At 31.9% G+C, this 21,924-nt stretch overlaps 1 long non-coding RNA gene across 1 annotated transcript in view; it reads right to left on the minus strand.

Moving 5' to 3' along the window:
- Positions 1-8,357: 8,357 nt before the first annotated feature.
- LOC148284335 (uncharacterized) overlaps positions 8,358-21,924 on the minus strand; it is a 39,131-nt gene continuing 25,564 nt past the window's right edge. The window contains exon 3 of the long non-coding RNA XR_015825110.1: positions 8,358-8,688. This is a non-coding gene — a long non-coding RNA (uncharacterized LOC148284335). The remainder of the gene's footprint in view (positions 8,689-21,924) is intronic.

Raw genomic sequence — 21,924 nt, forward strand, 5'->3', positions numbered from 1 at the left:
GCGGCAGTCGACTTCTCCGTTTTGTTCTCCCATCCCAGGTGATCCTGCTTTCAAGGTACACAAACTCTTTCTCGTTTTTCAAAGTTGATCCTGACGCTAGTACATACAATAATAATTAAATTAAACGAATAGTCTAAAACTATTCCTTGATTATCGAGCGGAGAAAGTGTTCTCCCGTAAAATATTGTTTTTTTCGGTTACGATGTTTTGGCGATCATGGCTTGACGTGTTTGTTTATTTGATAATTATTTGATAAGGCGTATAAAAAATTTTTTAAAAAAAATTTGATAATGACCCAAAAAAGTTGTGGATCACATTAAAAGAGATAATCTAATAAATAAGCATAAATACAATATCAAGTTTATTTGTAGCTGCTCGTCAAACTATTATTGACAATTCAATTCCATAAATTAAAAAAATACTTTCTTGTTTATATTTATTACCTTATACTTGTTTTTTATTTTTTACTATTATATCAAATTGCATTGTAGTTTTGGCAAATACGCATTTCATATATGCATGCGTGGTTCGAATCCCACTCTACCCCAACTCGATTCCATTTTCTAATAATGAGTTATTTACAACTCGTTGAAAATGGCCCTCAAAATTAAATATTTGTGTAAATCATAAGAACGCAAATATTTCTTTTACTAAAAAAAAATAAATATTTTTATTTCTTCTTTTTTCGCGATAATATATGTTTGCTTGTTTATTAATTTAACTTAAATTTGTCTTTCTTGCTTACCATAACACTTTATTTACTGTGTTTGCTTTACAGAATTTATTTCATAAGCTTGTATATTTGCATTTTTTGTTTATATGCTCACTGTTTTTTCTTGCATACCTTTGTTATTATCGTTTTTTTTTTTTTACTTTGTAAAACTTTTTATTATTTCCTTTCTAACTAATTTCATATATATTTTCTGTATATTCTGTATTCTTTAGTATATTAGCGTGTATTTTATTTTTATTTTTTGTAAATGCCTCTCGGGCGTCAATGAACAAAATAAATAAATAATGCTCGAATTAAATTGTAGTATCTGATCTGGAAACAAATAAGGGAAAAATAGCCTAGAAATTCAATGACCATTTTATTTATATGATTGAAAAAATCTATAAAAGCATTCCAGACATAGCTCAAAGTGTTGACAACCAAACTATTCAAGGGATAAACCGCACTCAAACTTTTGAATTCAGTTACATAGGTTCACATAAATTAACCAGTACCAACATTTTTTGAGTTTGTCCAAATTTTTGTAGACAAGGACTGGATTCAACCCCCCAGGGAGCTGAATATTAACATATTACAGCAGACATGAATAACATTTTACAGAAGGGAATATAGAAGTCTAGGCATTCGCAGGGCTAATGACCTGTCATTGGCAACAATAAAGGTTTCAGCTCTTTAACTTCACAAACGTCAACAGATAGAAGAGTCGAAGGAATTTAAAGTTCAAATATAGGCAGAATGGTGAATGTTACTCGGTATGTAAAGTCGCCATTTAAACCAGCCAATGACAGGGCATAAGCCCTGTGGATGGCTAGTCTTCTATATTCCCTTCTGTAAAATGGTCTTCATGTCTGTTGTAATATGTTAATAATATTAACAGTATTCAAAATTGGATGCAATCGAAGCCATTCCAGGATGGTATAACGATTAACATCATTAAGGACTCAATGCCTATTGTTGGGAAATATTTAGTGCGGATTATAAATGAATCGTTAATTAAGGGTGTCATTCCGAAAAAATGGAAATGCCGATACTGAAAGTCGACAATGCAAAGCAAGTTAAAGATTTCAGACCTGTAAACGGGTTGCCTAAATATAAACAAATCCTTGAATATATAGTGAAAAAACAGATCATTGAATACCTTGAAAAAAGTAAAATATTAGTATCAAAACACGTTTCGGCTGAGCCGAAGTTTCGGTAAATTTTTGACCGAATCTCGTTTTACTGGCCAAAACTAGCAATCCGAAACCGAAACTTTGGTCGGTCACAAGAAATTACCCGTATTTCGTATACGAAACTTATGATTTACGATTTGATTACATTTATTTATTAACGGACATTGTCCATTTATACAATTTATAGGGTTTAAATATTACAATAAAAGAATAGCTAAAATCATTTTTAAAAATAGAAAAGAAGCATTGACAAACATGTTCATTATTATATTTTTGAACCTTTTACATTATTTTTATATAACTTTTTTCTTTTCTTATTCTTTAAATTTAAATTTATTTTATTTCTATTAACTTTATTTTTATAACTGCATATACAATAAGTATATGTATTTTATTTTTTTTGCAAGTTTCTAAGTACCTTACAATTGTTAATTGCTTTTATTTTGATACCGATAATGTACTTAATCGATATCTTACACCACTGTGAAAAATTTTTATCGACTGTTTTCACAATTTTCGTTCATATTTATTCTTATTTTTTTATACAATATATATAAAAACTGTTATTTTTTTCCCAAATAAAAATAACTAAATAAATAAGGGACATCGAGACAAGATCTGTACTATGTATTTAGTGCTTGTTTAAATCGCTGTAAACTTAAACCAAAAAATTCCAGATCTTGTCTTGAGTTAACAATACGACAAAGACGGATCATTAAAGAATTAAGGCCATAGTTTCTTCTATGCTGATCGATGAACAGTACTTCATTGTTTCTCAATCTACGAGTCGGAATATTGAATTTTTCTTGTCCCGGTAATGATGGAACATCGATTATACCATTTAGTATGCCGAACATATATGGAATCAATATTAGTTCTACGTTTTTGTAGACTAGAAATATTTAACGTTGACTCTGTATCAACATAAGAATAATTACCTCTCTCTAGTCCAAGCATCCAAGCTACTTTTCGAAGCAAGCGATGTTGGACTGATTCAATGTGATTTATGCGATTCACATGGAATGGAGACCAGACCACGGAGGCATATTCTAGAAGATGGCGAACAGTTGAGCATTAAAGAGTTTTAATTGTACGGACATAAGTAAAATCAGAGGATATTTTGTTAATGAAGCTAAGTAATTTCGGTGATTTATTTTCTGTGTTATCTATATGCTCGTTGTATGTCAGTTTATAGTCCAAAACAACTTCTTAATCTCTGTTACTTCATAAAATATTAAATTGATTTAAAAAAATGAAACACCCGTCGCATTGGAAAAATATATCAATTATTTTTTTCGTAAACCTTACAATTTTCGGGGTGAGGAAAATAGGGTCTCCATTTCGAATCGAGTAGGTTCCTAATTAAGGATACAACGGACAACGTTAAAAACCAGCCAATGAGAAAAACATTATTAGAAACTTTTATTCGAGACATTTCGAGCAAATAAATTTGTGAAACTGCATTCTATACTCTGCCTACCCCTACGAAAAATCGGCGTGATAATTTGTTTGTTGTTGTTTGTATGTACTTTATCGGCCTCGCGGTGTAATGTTCAGCGCGAACGCCTACCGTGTAAGAGGTCTCGGGTTCGATTCCCGACACGGTTGATAAGAAATATTTAAGTAAAATGATGTCTTCACACTAGAATATTTCATAGTTCCTGGACTGGTACCTGAAGCGTAAGACTGATCATCTTACCTTCATGTGACAAAAACGATCAAGATACGCTGCGATTGGTGTACCAATGCAGTGCCCTATGTTCCATTAGGTGCAGAAAGGGAATGATGATGATGTTTGTATGTACGTATGGCAAATTGGGTACTTCCTTTTTTTTTAAACTAAAAATTTTATGTTCCACTGTTGGAAGAAAATTGCTTCAAAAAGTTCAACGCTTGTTTCAATGCAATTTCAGTCTCCCTATGGCCGCCACAGGGAGATAGCGGGTTTTGGAAATGGACGACTTGTTTTTTACCTTGACAATTTTAAAAAGTGCGTAGTTTCTCTTCAAATTTCAATTCACAAATCAGATTTTCCACCCAGTGATATTCATGTTTCTCGCGCCGCGGTGAGTCTTGTGTCATTGCTATCTGATGTTGTGATTTTATTGTATCTCGTTTCTCGGTTAAGCCTGTATCCGCCGTCTGTATTCTGCATATCTTTGTTGATATCGTCATTCACGCCCTTCACGTTATCGACAAGCGCGTGTAAGTCATATTTCCGCAAGGACCCATTGACTTTCTCGGCACACCCAAGGGTTAACGACTTCGTCTGGGAATCTCTTCAAATTCCACATTACCAAAACCGGTTGGCCGAATCTGCGCTCAATTCTTCCTGATTCTCCAACGGGGTTTTCTTGTTTACGGCAAACTTTTGATCTGTCCAGAAATGGCGAGTTTTTGCTTCCCTTTGTAAGCTACCCCCAGACGACAATCCTGTATCGTCGTTCCGTCTCGGTCCTTCAATTCTTCTTCTCTGAGACTTTTCAAGTTGGCACCCTTTGCGCGGATTGCTCATATGCTCGCTCAACGAGTTTTCATTTATCTTGTATTTGTTTAGATTTGCTGTTTTTTTAAATATATTTGCATTGTATTTTTATGTCATTGTGAAAAGCTTGTATGAAGCTTATTTTTAATGGTTATAACTTGCAATTTATACGTTATACGATGGTCCTTTTAAACGTACCGCAGTCTATCTACGCTGGAAATATCTGTTAAGTATTTCTTTTGATTAATTAAAGGTATTTTTAATTTCTCATAAATACTACATAATTTCGTTTCAGCAAAATAAACTTGAACATTAAAAAAAATAAAAAATTACTCCATGTTATCAGTAAAAAAATATGTAAAAAAAATTATCATCAAAAGGTACATTCAACAATATTGTATTCAACCCTCTTGGGAGATTTTGATATTAATATATTACAACAGAAATGAAATGAAGAAGAACATTTTGTAGGGCGGAATATGGTAGTTCTTGTATAATACTTCTATTCCCTTCTAAAAATGTTCTTCATCTCTGTTGTAATATATTAATAGGTACATTGTTTAAAATATCTCCTTTTTTTAATGTCGCTTAACAAGGTTGATCGGTTGGAAGAAATTGCCATTTGGCAATAAGCCCCGCCAATGTACAATTAAAATTGTGTACAAAAAGTTAAATAAAAAAAATATTTTTATTTATTTTATATTTAGCACAAGACTTTTTTTTGTGTGGTATTTCATTTCGTTTTTTATTTTTTACTTTACTCCTTAATTTGGATAATTTATGTAGCGCCGTTTTTGTAAAAATCACCTCAAGGGCGCTGTACAATCAATAAATATCCCGGCACGTCTTGCAGCTACTGAGCGCATAGACGGTTGGAATTATAGACCCCATATAATATGTATTTCTTATCCAAACATTTCTGTATCTGCTTCTAATACATATGCAATAAATAAAAAACATAAAAAAATATACTATATGTTTAAAAATAATAGAGCATATTGTAGGTACATAATTAACCATCTATTAGCCATTTAGAATCAATTATATACGTGTGCGGAGGTAAGCACTGTATTATAATCGAGGAATTACATAACTGTTATATCTACTTTAATTTATAATTATGATAAAATAAGGAATATTTCTGGCAAACAAATTCTTATATAGCAAAAGAGCAACGTTCTTCATTGTTTGGCATACAAATTAACAATAGTAAATTAATAATACCCTCAACTTTTCTTGTCTTTAAAATTTGTTTAATCCATTACTATCGAAATAATTAATGTATTATTTCCCATACACATCGCCCCACCTCTTTCAAGTGTCGTAATAATATATATTTTAATTCAATGGGGTGCTTTTCTTTTGTTTTAATTCACTTTGGCTCTATTCTGGGGTTTTGGCATCGGCCATAGTGGCGTCAGGTGGTCTCGATAGGGGCAAATAACTTCCTCGTTCCAAGTTTCCCATGACTTAGACGTCGTGTCATGTCTAATGGTTTTATTTTATACCATATGGGTTACACATTATTTACGAATAACAAATTGACATAATGTTACTTTTCAGAAAATGGCCGACGCAGAATAGAATAATTATGAACATTCGTGTGTACTGAGGAAGTGAATAAATATGTGGCAGTTAATGCATTTTATATGTTTGCTGTTTTTCCATAACTCATATCAATTCTTCACTTTTAAAGCTACAATTCTGAATGCTTTCGCAGCTGTAGTGAACGCTTTTATAGCGTGTATTTACGTACTGAATACGAGCTTTAAAGCGTTATCTGCGGCCCCGAGAGCAACTGGAAAAGCAGCCCAGGAAACTATGAAATACTACAGTAGAAAAAAAGCTTATTCTTTTTAATAAATATTTCGTGAACACGGGTCCTTGTGTGTGGTATTCAAATGGCTTAACCTCTTTTTATTAACTTTTTAAACCGAAAAGTCTTTAGACTTAGGGGGTAAAAAATTATTATATGTATTTTTTTAATTATAAAATAAACGCTGCTCTGCAGCACTGAAACTGAAAAACAAAGATTATCAGTCATAAAGACATCGCATTTTTCGAAACTTTTTAGTTACCAACTTTTTCAAGAAACCTGATGCTATATATTATGTATGTCGCCGCCAAATAGTTAAATCAACAACTGAACTGAGCGGCTAGGCTGTTCATTAAATGCCGACATTTAACAGAATGGCTTTGCGTTCGTTAAATGAACGGTTAACGATAGAGTTGAACTTAGCCTATTATTTAAATACATCAAAATTAATCGTTTTATTTTGTTATGTGAAGTTAGGTTAGGTTAGGTTAAGTTATTAAGTTAGGTCAAAAAACTATTTAATTATTATTAAACTTAATCCAACCTATCGTAACCTAACCGTGCGGCTTTTGGTTCGGCCGTTTTAAAGGGCTAGCTTACAACCACCCAACATATGAAAAAAGGGCGACTTAGATGGTTTGGTCATGTGGATCAAATGGATAATAAAGAATGGCATAACAATGCATCATCATCATTACCTTTTTACACCTAATGGTGCAGAGGGCACTGCTTTGTGAGTGTGACACCAATCGCAGCGTATCTTTATCATTTTTGTTACATGAAGGTAAGATGATCAGTCCTACGCTTTGGGTACCAGTTCAGGGACTATTAAATATTCAAGCGTGTAAAAACCCTCTTAAATAAATATTTCGTATCAACTATGTCGGGGATCGAACCCGAGACCTCTCGCATGGTGCGGAAAGGGAATGATGATGATGAAATACAATACAGAAAAAAAAAAAAAAAGCTCGTACCCGTGAAAAGCCACTCCGTATAATTCCACCCGTAAAAAGAAAAAAAAATATGCAAAGATTTTTTTTTAATATTTTTTTTTGTCATTTTTGAGATCTACGCCATTTTTAGATGGTGATTATTACAGTTTTTTGTATGAAAGCGGCCTGATTTTTTAAGCAGAACATAGAATTGACCTCGCTGCACCGGATAATAATATTATTTGGTTTTTCTATTTAGTTTTTCTATTTAACTTTTGTACTAGGTTTTTCTTATTTTTTATTTTCTCTCTATCTATCCTCGCCTCTGTTGTATACACCATGATTTGATCTGACACACGTTTAGTATACCCGAATAATGTTTCCAATAATCATGTGTTCATTGTACTATACGACATTTCTTAGGCATCCAGAGGTTTACTAACCGAGATGGATATGTTCTCATCATCACTATGGCAGCATCATCTACATGGCATGTGATGCTATGACCTTATCTCCCTTAGTAGATTCACAACTTTTTTTATTCTTCAAAGCGTTTTTTATATATATTTATTCTGCTTGTGTAAGAAAAGGTTTTTGGCGTATATATTGTTGTGCTATATTTAGTTATAAAGGTGCTAAACTTGCTTTGTTTCTTTGTTGTTCTCAATATGTGTTATGTTCTAAATGTTAATATTATTTTTATCCCGAATTAAGCTGTTGAAACTCTTTGGAATGTAATTCAACGTATTATACTTGTAAAATACTATGTGTTATATGATTTATAAATAAAAAAAATATCTAATTTTTTCAAAATTGTGGACTGGCTGCTTTCTGCATAAGTAAGTTCAGTTTATATTGTCTGTGCCGTAGATTTTCAGGGTTTTTACTCAAGAGTAGCCAATACCCAAGGTATTTTGGATCCATTTCTACTCATGAGATACCTACCCCACCTAAGCTCCAATCACTCCCCCCCTGTTTGTTGCTGCTGCCTAACCCCCTCCCCCCATACCTCAGGGGGTCAACCTTCCCCCACCCAGTGTTGCACCGGAGTACGTACCCTGTACCGCCATGTTCCCACCCCACCGTGGGAATGCAAACCCCTACAAGCGAGGGTAACCATATTTCACGACGAAACTTTCGTATGTAGATTTTTGCAAATAAAGGCGGTGTACATTTTTGCAATGTTTTATTAAATTTCATAAACAAAATTTATTGCCTCTTTAAAAATAATTAATGTCTTACCCTTTCCAGCCCCTCAAAGTGCTTAAGGCACTCTATTAGTAGAACAATTTTAGCGTTTCCCATTTTATGTTGCATCTTACTTTATTTATTTTTAAATAAAATAACTACTGGAGTAGGCATGTTTGTATTTTTTAAATGTTTTTGTTAGTTTTTACCATTGCAGCCTCCGCAGTGTAATGGTTAAGACGCTTGAGTCACGCACGCAGGTTCCGGGTTCGAATCTTGGTGAGAACGCAAAAATCAAATTAGATTTTTCTCAAGCCTGGGTATTCTGTGCTGTAATTCACCACTGCAATTGGGCCCCTGGCCTGTTGGGAAAAAAACTAAAATAATTATATATTTTTTAATTTAATATATAACAACAGAGATGAAAAACATTTTGTAGAAGAGAATTTAGAAGTCTAGGCGTTTACAGGCCTTATGACCTGTCATTGGCGTGTTTGCGTGGCCACATTGCACACCTGTAACATTCGCCATTCTGCCTATGTTAGAACATCTTTATTCCAATCTGTTGATCTTTGTGAAGTTAGTGAACTTAATCCTGTATCAACGTGGTTGAGATTCTGACTGAATTATTTCGCCTGCATACTAGACAACCCTTGAAAATACTTTTAATTTTTTTTACTTCTTCTTAGACCATCTGCTTTTATCAACAATATTTTTAGATTGTCCAAATTTTTATAATTTTATTATATTTTTGTTTTATTATTTTCTTGTATTCAAGAAACACAGTAAAATTACATCGTTTAAAGTACACAATTAGACTTAATTTTAATGGACCAGTAAAGTTTCCATGTTATATTACATGTTTAGGTGTCAATGAACTATTATTTTTATTTCTAGTTTAATATTATATTATAAGGGTACGAAAATGAAAGCAGTTTAAAGATTAAATTTAAAAAAATTAAAAAATTAAAAAATTTAAACCAAATCAAAAACATTTCCAAAAAAGTGTCCCAAAAACGGGTCAAAAACTTATGTCAAAAGTATCTTATCAGTATTCACTCGAGTGAAAATAATATTAAAAATAAATGCATAGGGTACTGTATCTTGGTAATTTTTTTAACGTGAAGGTAAGATGATCAGTCTTACGTTTCAGGTGTCAGTCCAGGGACTAAAGGACTAGTGTAAAAACACTTTTTAAATTAATGTTTCGTGTCAACCATGTCGGGAATCGATGCATGTACTTGCGAACCAATATACTAACAACATCGATGTCTTTAACGTGAGTCTTGTCCATATTAAATAGAACTTAATATTCTGTTTATAGTGTATTTTATATCATTATGTTCCTAGCTGCTTTAAACCTTTAACTGCATTTCTTAAGCTTATTTAAAAATATATATTTATATATATTATTATTTTTTTTTTTTTAAACCAACCAAACTTCTAAACACAGTTTTATATTTTACTTCTTTATATTGTATTTTTTTTAAATTTATGTTATTTATACACTCGTTTTTTATTTTTATTTTTATACCAACTATACTGCTTAACACTGATCCTATCTTTAATTTCTTTATTTTCTTTTATTTATTATTTATTTTTATTTATAAATTTATTGCAAAAAAATAATATACATACATAATAACAGGGAATCCATATAAAACCAATTAATGTCAAATGAATACGGAGTATTCTCTGTTTATGATAGTCTCCATTTAACATGGCCCAGCCTGTTCTAAGATGGAGAATTTCTATCTTTAGAGCGTAAGTAGTTCTATACTAATAAAACAATAACATTAAAAAAAAACAAAACTACCTTATTATAAATGCCTAGCTAATCAAATGTAAGAAATTAAAAATCATTATTATACAAATATAAAGTATATATATGTGCCAAGAATACATGTTACTTAAACATAAATAATATAGTATAATATATAAAAGGTCAGCATTTGATTCAGGAAAATTTGTCGAAATCTGTCGCTCCCCAAACACTAGATTTGGAGATCGTGCTTTTGCCGCCGCCGGCCCCTCTGCCTGGAACCAATTGCCTTCAAACTTACGAATCATCGACAGTCCCAGTCAGTTCAGATCCCAACTAAAATCCCACTTCTTTAAACTATCATACCCTCAATTTTAAATCTGGAAATATAATATATCACTTAAGTTTAGTTAGAATGTAAGTTTAGATATCTAATTGTAAAGCGCCCTTGAGGTGATTTTTTACAAAAATGGCGCTATATAAATCAGCCAAATATTAAATATTATTAATAAAACAAATATAAAGCAATGAAATACATAAAAATATAAATAATATGTGTACTTTATATTGTATTTTTTTAAATTTATGTTGTTTATATACTCATCTTCTTTTTTTATACCAACTTTACTTCTAAACACTGTTCTTTTATCTTCCAAAATCTTTTATTGCTTTATATTGTATTTTTTTAATTTTATGTTATTTATATACTCATTTTTTATATAACTTTCATGTATGTAAAAGCCTGATGGGCGTGAAAAATTAATAAAAATAAAAAGTAAAAATATTGTAATATATATTAATGTTTTACGCTTAGTTACATTCATTTTCCCTGCGAAGGACATCGAAGGGCATCCTCCCTAGTCAGGTTCGCGTCCCGTAGTTCTGACACGATAAATGATCAAAGCTTCACAGCTTTCAAAGTACCAGGCAGCGTACTGCAAAATACTTAATCTTTATATAAACAATAATAATTGTTTGTTTGTTTGTCCGCGATAAACTATAAAACTACTGTAGCGATTTACCCGCGGATAAAAATATAATAAAAATTAAATTAAATTACAAAACAAAATGATTTTGAAAAATTAAAGCGATCAGCGCTAACATGGGAAATCTTCGATTCTGACCAGTAGAAAAAAGTTAAAAATAAATATTTTGGGCCCGGTTGTTTGATCATTAGTAATAGTTGAAAATCGAAAGTAATAGTGACAATAATTTTGTTTTTTTTTTTTTTTTTGTATAGAGAAGTGATTAGGTACTTTTGATTTTTGGACTATTATTACTAACGGACCAACAGCACGGCCTACTTCTATGGTTACGTTTAGAGAGTGGTTTGAACTGGATCCGATAGATAGTGCTGTTGTTTTAACAATAGGATATATTTACATTCTGACTTTTACATAAAATTTGGGAAGTTTGGTTATGTTGAGTTTTTTTAATGTTCTGTATTAGTTTAGACGATATGAATGTTCAGGACGTTCAAGATTTATTGATGGAAGATGAAATTGGCGAAGCAGACTTGAGTTTGAAAATATTCGCGCATTTTTTTAGTTTCACATATATTTCAACACGCGGTTATCCTAACATTACTTATATTCTCATGGGGTGACTAGAATGCAGTCTGGTACCGGGACTACTCTACTAGGGTGGAGAACTGCACCCTACCTGTCATTGTGTGTGAAAACCCCCCTCTCACCCATATACACGCCGACACTAACGCGCGAATCTTCTTGCAAAATCCACGCCATCGGCGAAAGAGACGCGACAACCCTGCACGCTACTCCGTCCACCCGTATTATAGGATTATCTCTTTCTTCTCTCTGGCATGACGATGTTAGAGTTTGCATTCTGGTGCATTTGCAATTTGGATAAAGGTTACTCTCTGCTTACTAATGAAAGGTGATTGCTCCGTAAAAGTACAAAGGGATTCCGAATATATTATTATTCGCTACCACATAACAAGAATCTCACGATTTCTTCCCAAAAAACCCATGGGAATTTGCCGATCGGATTTTTCTCTACAGTGAAACTGTGTCAATTGTGTCCTATTTTGATTTGGATTAAATCCCAAGACACGGAACTCAATGCACATAAATATTTTTTTACTGGTGAGGAAGTTCAGAGGTTTTTTTAATGTTTTTTTTTTATTTGTTAACAGACTATCAAACTAAGCCAAAATTGGAAAAAAATAAATTATGTATCATATCCTCATGGGTATGTTTTTTTTATATATTTTTTAAAATTTTTTAAAAAATTTAAATCTTAAAGTAGGGCACACATATCATACATATTGTAATGTGTGTTCTAATAATAACATTGCAAATATATTTAATTTATAAATTGTTTATCACATATGTATTGACCATTATTTTAAATTTTGATGTTTTTTTCTTCATAAATATTTTTTTCCATTTCGTAATAAAATTGAATTTTGTGACTTTGCCTTTTTCCTAAATGGAAGTCTAATTTTGTTCTTTTCTCTAGTATTGTGATCGTGTTCATGCTGGTTCCGATCAATTTTTTTCCAAAATTCTGTTTTTTTATTAGAGTTTATAATTTTATGAACAAATATCATTGTATTGTAAAATATTCTTTGTTTATATGTTAATAATTTCATTTCATTTACCATCGACTTTACCCTCGTGTATCTGTTTTTTTCAAAATGATTCTAAAGGCTTTATTTTATAATACAGTTAGTTTATCTATGTTTTCTTTGTTTAATAAAAATAAAATGCTACTACGGTAGTTAACGTGTGGTTCAATAATTGCTTTGTAAATAGTTTTGCAAGAGTCCTTATCAATAAATCTTCTGATCCTTCCCAAAATTGATATTTTTTTTGCAATCTTATTTATTACCATCTTAGCGTTTTGGTGAAATGTAAGTTTTGAATCCAACATTACACCTAAATATTTAATTTCAGTGACTTCATTAAGTTTTTCTTTTTTTATTACAATTGATGGTGTAATTTCTATTCTTTTGTTTCCTATATTCATATATTTAGCTTTGTTAACATTTAATTTTAATTTATTAATTTTTAGCCACAGTGATACATTATTAAGATCATGATTTAGTCTGTCCATAATTTGTAATTACTCCGCCCGTGACGTCACCAGTTCTCATCGGTAAGTTGTCCTGACTTTGAAATTAGAACACCGTAGCTGTCAAAATAATACTAAGCGTTGAAAAAAATTGCTTCCAGGAAACCGGAAATTACATTGATTGGTTGATCGACAAGAACTTGTGACGTCTTTCAAAGTAGTTCATTTTTATTATTTTTTTCATACGTTTTCGAGAAACTTCGCAGTACAATTAAATGCTCTAATTTTTACCGCTTAAACTGTATTTATATCCAATTTTCCGTAACACTGAACTTCCTTGTTTTTGATAAACGTGTTTATCCATTATTTGGTCAAATACCCCTATAAATAGCATTAAATAACTCTTGTCATCGTTCAATTTGTTAAAAATTCTAATACCCGTGAATTAAAAATGGATCAGTTAAGATACTATTTTATGTATTATCATTTTTATTGTGTTCTTTTGGAAATAATTGTGATGGTAAAAGTGTAAATACGTCATATAAAACAATTATACGAACTGTATAGGCATATGTGTGTGAGCCATTAACACTGACAGTGAAGATGGCTGAGATCCTGAACTGTTCGACACCTTTGAAAGAAAGTATTGCGAAGAATCTACTGACCGGTGAGAGAAGGTAATCAGTGCCCGATTAAGTCTAACGATGACGTGTACAGCATATACCAAGTCCCAAGCACCTCGGCACATATGAAACCGCTTAGATTACGATGGGCCTGAAATGTACAACGAATTCCTGATCCGTGCGTCCCTTAAAGACGGACGCGTAATGAGCGGACACCCAGGTAAGAAAACCCTGGCTATTATGAGAGGATGAAGAGAGAAAGGACGCAGCGCAGCTTCTCCGGGTAGCGAATTGGAAGACAGCGGTTGGGGACAGAGTTGAAGGCGAAAGTTGCAGAAGGCCAAAGCTCAACATGAGCTGTAGCGCCATCAGATTTGCCAGATAGCCAGATAGCCATTTGGGTAGGTAGGAAGAAATTGCCTTAAGGCAATATGCCCTCCCTTATATGTATACGTATATAAAGTGTCAAATAAATAAATCAGAGAGAGAACATACCTAATACTTTGATGTTTGAACGAATCCAATGACATAATTTCTGTATAGTTTTTGCAACTGACGCTAAAAAAATTAATTTGTTGTGTCTTCAAATTGGGTTTCAATGAATTTCGAATGAATCAAGCATTCTTTTGTGCACTATCCATAGTATGACCAACATCTCTGAAATTTAGCATTCGTATTCCTGCCATCCATCTCCAATCATTTGTTATCACATCTATTATATTTTCCGTCATTAGGTTAACACAATGACAACGTGACAAGCCCATTAATATTTTCTCGCGTGTATTGGTTTCCAGAATCTGCTTTCAGAAACTCGGTCCACCATTAATTACGTGGACATTTTTTTTATCGGCCATCTTTCGGCAAAATCGATTGTTCAAAGGCTGGTACAAACATGCCACAAACATAGTTCAGGGTTCATTATTCTAAAATGAATACTGAAGTTTTTTGTACAATGTTTATTGTTCACTACTATTAATCACGCGCTTTTGTTGTTTAGGCAATAATTGGTTCGCTTTTTTGCTCTTCAAAATTGGACGTAATGTTCTCTTTAACAGATCAACACTTTTAGTGAGATCTTTATTGTGAAGTTTTTAGTTGTTACCCTTCTAGCCCGAATGTTCATTCAAATTTCCCTATATGAAATGTAAGGTTTATCTATTTATTTATTCACAGTGCTAATTCTATTTACAACTATTAAGACACAAGTCCCATCTCCATAGGACCTAAGTTGTGTATTGAGTTGGGACGAGTAGTAATCCTAAACAACATAGAACAGACAATATACATCTTTTAAAAATAACACACGGTACATCAATATTTGATTTACACGAAACAAACCAACTCAACTGCCCGAAGAATCATCAAGAAGCTTTTAACAGTAATAATAAGACGAGAGTGCAAATCTGAGACAAGTATAATCGATGATTATTTGGTTATATAGAACGATTCTTTTATACATTTTTATTTTGTTAATCTTTGTTTTTAATTTTTGTATAAAATTGTAAGATTCAATATGTCCATGTATTTATAATTTTCTCAAACTGAACGGTTTGGGTAGGTAGAAAGAAATTGCCTTAATGCAATATGCCAGCCCTAATATGTATAAATATTGTATATGTATATAAAGTGTCAAATAAATATTTTTTTTATTCTATGTCATAATAATTTGATCTATTTAATTTTACTATGTATTTTTATTGTTATTTATTGTGGCTTGACACGGGCATAGCCTAAAAGCCTTAATAAGTTCATAAATATTTAATTTTGTAATTTTGAAAAATATCTTTAAAAAAATATGTGAAGAAAGAATGATAAAACAGATATATATCCATGTCCAGAATTAATGGTAACGTAGGACGAGAACGACCAAGATCGACGGAACATGATCAGATAAACCAAAATCTCAGGTCTGATCATGTCAAAAGCAGACACAACCGAAGGGCATTTATGTCAGGATAGACGTGTGTGGCGATCCATTCTATCTGCCTACCCCTACGGGGAAATGGCGTATTGGTAGTAGTAGTAGTAGTACGAGGAGGAGGCAGTCAGTTAGTCTTGCGCTCTAATCACTACACGATGAGGCGGACATTCAGAAACAATTATTCACCTTTAGTTGGACCGCAGTAATAAAAACGTCATCTTTCCTTTTATTCAATTCCTTTTTACCGCGTTTTACCCTTAAGCCTTTGTGTAATTGAACATTTTTCAATAGACGGAAATTGCACGCGTCCATCCTTAAAGGATTCTAGCATAATGGATAAAGGATCTTGCGAGATGCGCGTTTCTATGCTCTTTTTATTATCCTTGAATGGTGTTTCCTTTGCGCCTTCGCAGTTCTGTATTTGCTGATCAATTCGTACTATGGCGAGACGGCATTCTTATATAACTGCATATTACTTTCTCGGATAGAAGAGCGACGTACGTAAGTCAATTTCAGTTCGGTTTATTTTATTTAAAACTTTATTCCAGAAGGCGAGTGGGGGTGTGGAGTGCAATATAAAATAACAAAAACATTAATACATCAACAATGTTTTCAATTGTATTTACAAATCTTTGTAGACAGGCTGGATTTCACTCCCCAGGGAGTTATTAAGATTTCAATTTATTGCAACAGAGGAGGAAAATATTTTTGATAGGGGAATATGGAATGCCAGTTACAAAAAATCACAAAAAATATATTCAAATTCAGAATCATTTAACTATGTATATAATATGGAAGTCGAGGTATTTACAGGCTTTGAGTTATGAGTAGAGTTTTGAACTGAGAGTAGTCATTGCGTCCAAAACATTCGTCCAGGATTCTGGTTCTATTTCACACACAGATCTGTATTCTTAATCCGCCCAGACAGGGACGCACCTTCTTTGTTTTCTTACATTATTATTTTACTCATTCTGGGACATGCTACAGTAAGTATGCAAAATATATAGGTACCTAGGTACAAAAAGAAAATAACAAAAAGTAATAGGCACATACTCGTATTATATTTTATCATATACAGCAACCAAACTAAGAAAATGATATATTTATTTAAAAACATTAGAAACATTCTAAACAAAACTAATTTAATTCGTGTATACTATGCTCTAGTCCAATCAATTATCAAATACGGAATAATGGGATGGGGAGGAACAAGTAAAACCACATTAGAGCCATTAAAAAAATCACAAAAAGCCTTACTAAGAGTAGCCAACAAAAAGCCTTGCCAATACTCTACTTTTTACAGACTTTTTACAAAATTTTCAGTATTAGACATAAGGCAAATATACATAAAGACAATTTTAAGAGACTTTCATCAAAAGCCTGACAGACATAATGACGGGCAACAAATTTCCGACACTAGACAAAGACAAAAAACAAGACTTCTGCTCCCAAAGAAAAAATCAAATTACGGACAAAGGCACTATAATTTTTTGGCCCCTAAGTTTTACAACTTTTTAAGTATGGACATATCGGTGAACAAAATGAAAAACAATGTTTTCAAAACTCTTGTCCATAAATGGATTGCTAAAAAGACTAGACAGGAAGCTGAGGAATATGTTTCATATATCAGAATATAATTTTAATTTCTTGAAAATCCTTTCTCATTTTATGAATGTAGGTATGTTTTAGAATCCTTTTCCATATTTATTTTGAATTTTTACTCAACATTTGATGTGAAAGTGTGTTCTATTATGATTGTATAAAATCAATAATACACTGACACTCCGGAACGTGCCTGCGGGCCAATGGAGTGGCTACACCCATAAATAAAAAGGAAATTATATTGAATGTATATATTTTATACACATTTTTTTTTGTAAACTATGTATTTGTATTATATATTATTATAGAATAAATAAATAAATAAAATAAACAATAAAGATATTTAGTAAATACCTACCTGCATAAATGAACATTAGACTTCAATTTCTACAAATAGGTAAAACTTCAGGAAATATGTCATACTTGCGTAGTATAGTGTTGCTTTTCTCGAATTATTGAATAAAAATTGACTGCAAATCATAAAGAACAAAATAAGCAGTGAGTTTAGCTCTTATCCTAGCGTCAATTTTGTAGGTATGGTCAGGGTGGCGACAGTGGATCACCCTTTTTTGGAGGGCTGTAATTTTGTAATGGTTAGAACATGGAAGCTAAAATTAGATATCACTTTAGCTTAATTATCGTATTTTCGGACTGCATTGAATTTCACCAACAATATGAGTTAATATGATTTTATTTTAAAGTAGACTCTTTTGACCTACTCTCCAAAATTAATGTTAATGTCCCCTTTCGCGTGACAAGAAGTAAGTATTTATTCCATCTGCCAGTCTGTAGCACTAACTATGCCTAACACTCTTCCCTTTATCGTTCTTGCTCTACTATAATGTTTTTTTCATCTTTTGATATATTTTACATGCTCCCTTAATTTATTTAAAAATAAATTAAGACTTATTATTTCTGGCTGCGATACGATCCCACTTACCATTTAATGATGCACACTCCTGAACATATACTCCCACAATAATACACATAAACACACATCTACACTTACTCTCATACAAATACACATAAACACATCCGTTTGTTGTAACACAATTTAATAATATGTATGATTTTAATTTAGAAACTTTGCTGGTCTGTCTTTAAACTGTTTTTGAAAAAAAATGTTACTACATCATTCTCGACTGTTTGTTTCTTTAAAATAAATAAATAAAAATGGGAAATGATCCACTGTGTACTCTAGAGTGGTCGGGTACAGTGGATCACAAATAAATCAAGAGTGGCTCATTCCAGTGTACGGTAAATAAAGATGTATTTAGACTTCAGTAAATATGTGGGTTACATAAAAAATACTTCTAATGGTTTAGGTAAACAGTGGATCATGATTCACTGTGTACTACGGTATTTGATCCACTGTACCCTATGCGGCCATTTTGATTTTCTAGTCAAACAAACACAAATTACTTAGTTTGTTCGTGATACTGTTAGAGGTATCCAGAATACACGTAGTTTACAGTAAAAGCAATGCCGTATGAAAATGTTCAGACACAAAATCAGACAGAAAACAAAGAAAACTTGTGCCTTTAAAATTTAATTTTGAAACACAAAAAAAAATGGACGCACCTTGTGTACGCACTGTCACAGCTACCAACCAGCTAGTGGTGATGTGTTTGCCCTTATTTATTTTTTATTTATTCATATTTTTTTCCATTATAAGCTATGATTAATAATAAAAATAACGTGACCTCGCTGGGGTTACCCGTGCCGAGGACACTAAGCAATATACTTTTTTTTAAATATTTTTACTTTTGAGAATAAACAAAGAAGACTTAATAAACAGAGATAATTAACAAAACGTTCAGACAGTTTTAAACACTACGTATCGATGTTTATAATAAATTTATGTACATCTGTATTATTTATATTACAAAACGCACAATGAAAGAAGCTATACATTTGTGGAGCAGTTGATTCAATATTGGTTTTTGCGAATGAGACAATCCATTTTACTTCTACTTAGATCCACTATCCATTTTTTTATAGCCTTTTTGAACATTTCCTTGTTACTAATTGTTTAAATAGATATTGGAAGTAAGTTATAGATTTTAATTGAATAATACTTGAAATCCCTTGTCCGAAAGTGGTATTCGTTTGTATTTCTTTAAGTTGTCAATGTGTGCTTAATTGAAGTGCTTATACTTTTACTTGCGGGGTATTTGATCCACTGTACCCACCAGAGCCACTGTCAGCACCTTGACCCGGGATTAATATTTCTATTGTAAATACCTTCTTTCGTCACATTAAAATTAATTTTAACGATAATTGATCCACCTGTTTTAATAAATTATTTAAATGGGGACCTTAAAGAACATTGACTAATTTATTTATATATACGCCCAATAGGCATTTTTAAGGACATATTTTTTTATTTATTTTATCGATAAATTCCATAAAAGGTACATGTTTTAAAAAAAATTTCTACAGATCTACTATTATATCTTCCAAAAAGTAAAATAAGCCGGTAATAAGCCCTCTGCCAGTGCTTTCACTTCTCAAAATATGATATATTATTAATTTATCTAATTCACAATTTTCCTCGCTGTAAGGCAAAATACAGAAATTGTTTTTTTTTTCTTATGGAATAATTGGAGTAGGAGAAGCCTATAATAATCATAGTAAACCTTCAGAAACCGCACACAAACTAATTATTTCATAAAAATTTAACTTTTCCCTTCAACCAATTATTTCAGGAACCTGAACTTTTAAAGTTACGAGAAATCTATTACCAGAAATGTTTAAAATATGTTTTTATGCGCCAACATTTATTTCATAAAATAATTAATACCCTTAGTCAAAGATCGAATAGTTTACTTTCAGTACCTTATTTTAAATCCAGACTCGTGCAAAGACACTCATTTTTCATAGCTCAAAAACTGTTCAATGCATTTCATAAGAACAATATGATAGAGAAATGATATGATGGTATTTGTTGTTTCGATTTATATTTTTGTTGAAATTATGGATTAAAAAAGCCGATACAAATAGCTTTTTTGTTTTGTAATTTTCTCACTTTTATCGTCAAAAAAATTTTGTTCCAATATTAGCACTTATTTGTTTATATCTTCGTATTCTTCCAGTAGCCTTTATTGAAATTAAAAATAAAATGTATACCCACACGCACAGGCTATGCCTTTGTGGGATGGGTTTTTTGCGTTTATGTAATACTCGTAGTTTATTTTGTATTTGTAACTTATGCACCTATTGCAAAATACAAAGAAAAAGTTCAATAAAAAAATAAAAATTCTGATAATTTTTATATTATGTAATAGGTTTTATTTTTACTACCTGCTTTCAAAATATTACATTCAAAAAATGTTTATCCTATCGGAAATAAAATATTTTTAAGTAATAAGAACAAATTTTGGTATTTGATTATAAATATTGACATTAAATTTTGATACTTTTTCGTATAGGACGGAGGGTATGAATTACGATTAAATCAATCGAAAAATGCATTTAATATTACCTCGATCTCGTCTTGTGATTTGCCACTCGCCGGCATTGCCTACGAAAGGAAAAGTCGCCTAGACAACTCGTGAGTAACCTGATCTAATGCCTTATTATTCAAGTCATCGGTATCAGGTTCTTCGGCCTCTGGACTCTACAAAATATTATGCATTACCAGTACTTATATTGTACCTATAGATACACGATGACTGACTTGAAGATGACGGACTAACAGCTTTACTGACCGGCCGGTTTTTAATGAAAAATCATGTACATGTCATATTTTATGTTTTACAATATATGTATGGATAGTATCAAGATCCCGATTCGTTTGCCGATTAAACGTTTTCGCTTTAGTGGTTTTTTACTAACGAATTTTCGACTGTTATATTTTTGTTAAAATTTTAATGAAAAACATTACTAAATGTGTCCTAACGAAAATTTTTTATTAAACATATTAAAATCAAATAAACATCATTTTGTTTATATCTATTTTGGTATATTATTTATATATGTTATATCGCCCCCCCAGAAGTACACTGCCATAAATCTAAACTTGGCTGTTTTAACTTATTTATTTCTATTTTATTTATTTATATATACGCCCAATGGACATTTTTAAGGACATATTTATGCATAGAAAATTATTATAAAATAAAGAAAGACACAATGGTATATACATAGTAGACTTGGTGGAAGTGGAAGCGGGAGAGAGTTGTTTATAATTTAATTTTTAACAACTTGTAATCAAAGAGATCGAGACTGGTATTTCTGTTGGCAGACCTAAGAATTCTGGGCATAGGGGAATAAAAACCATAGTTAGTTCTATGGTTATCGGTATGAAAGAGTAAGTTTGGTCTGAGGTTTCTAGTTGGGGTATTTCATTTTATTGAGCTCAGTAGTTCAGGCGCATCAAAGAGTGAGTTGAGAATTTTAAATAGGAATAGAAGGTCGAATTTATTTCGACGGCTTTGAAGAGAAGACATATTTAATCTAGTTTCTAACTCATTATACGTATATTGGTATCTGGATAAGCCCAACCTGACATAAACGGTCATGTCAAAAGCAGACAGAACCGAAGGGCATGTATGACAAGATGTATGATTGTGGAAGAGGCTAGGATTGTATGCCAGGATAGACGTGTGTGGCGGTCCATTCTCTCTGCCTACCCCTACGGAGAAATGGCGTG

This window comes from Micrasema longulum, unplaced genomic scaffold, assembly GCF_059751315.1.
Source record: "Micrasema longulum isolate JH-2025_06_02 unplaced genomic scaffold, ASM5975131v1 h1tg000130l, whole genome shotgun sequence".
NCBI classification, from domain to species: domain Eukaryota; kingdom Metazoa; phylum Arthropoda; class Insecta; order Trichoptera; family Brachycentridae; genus Micrasema; species Micrasema longulum.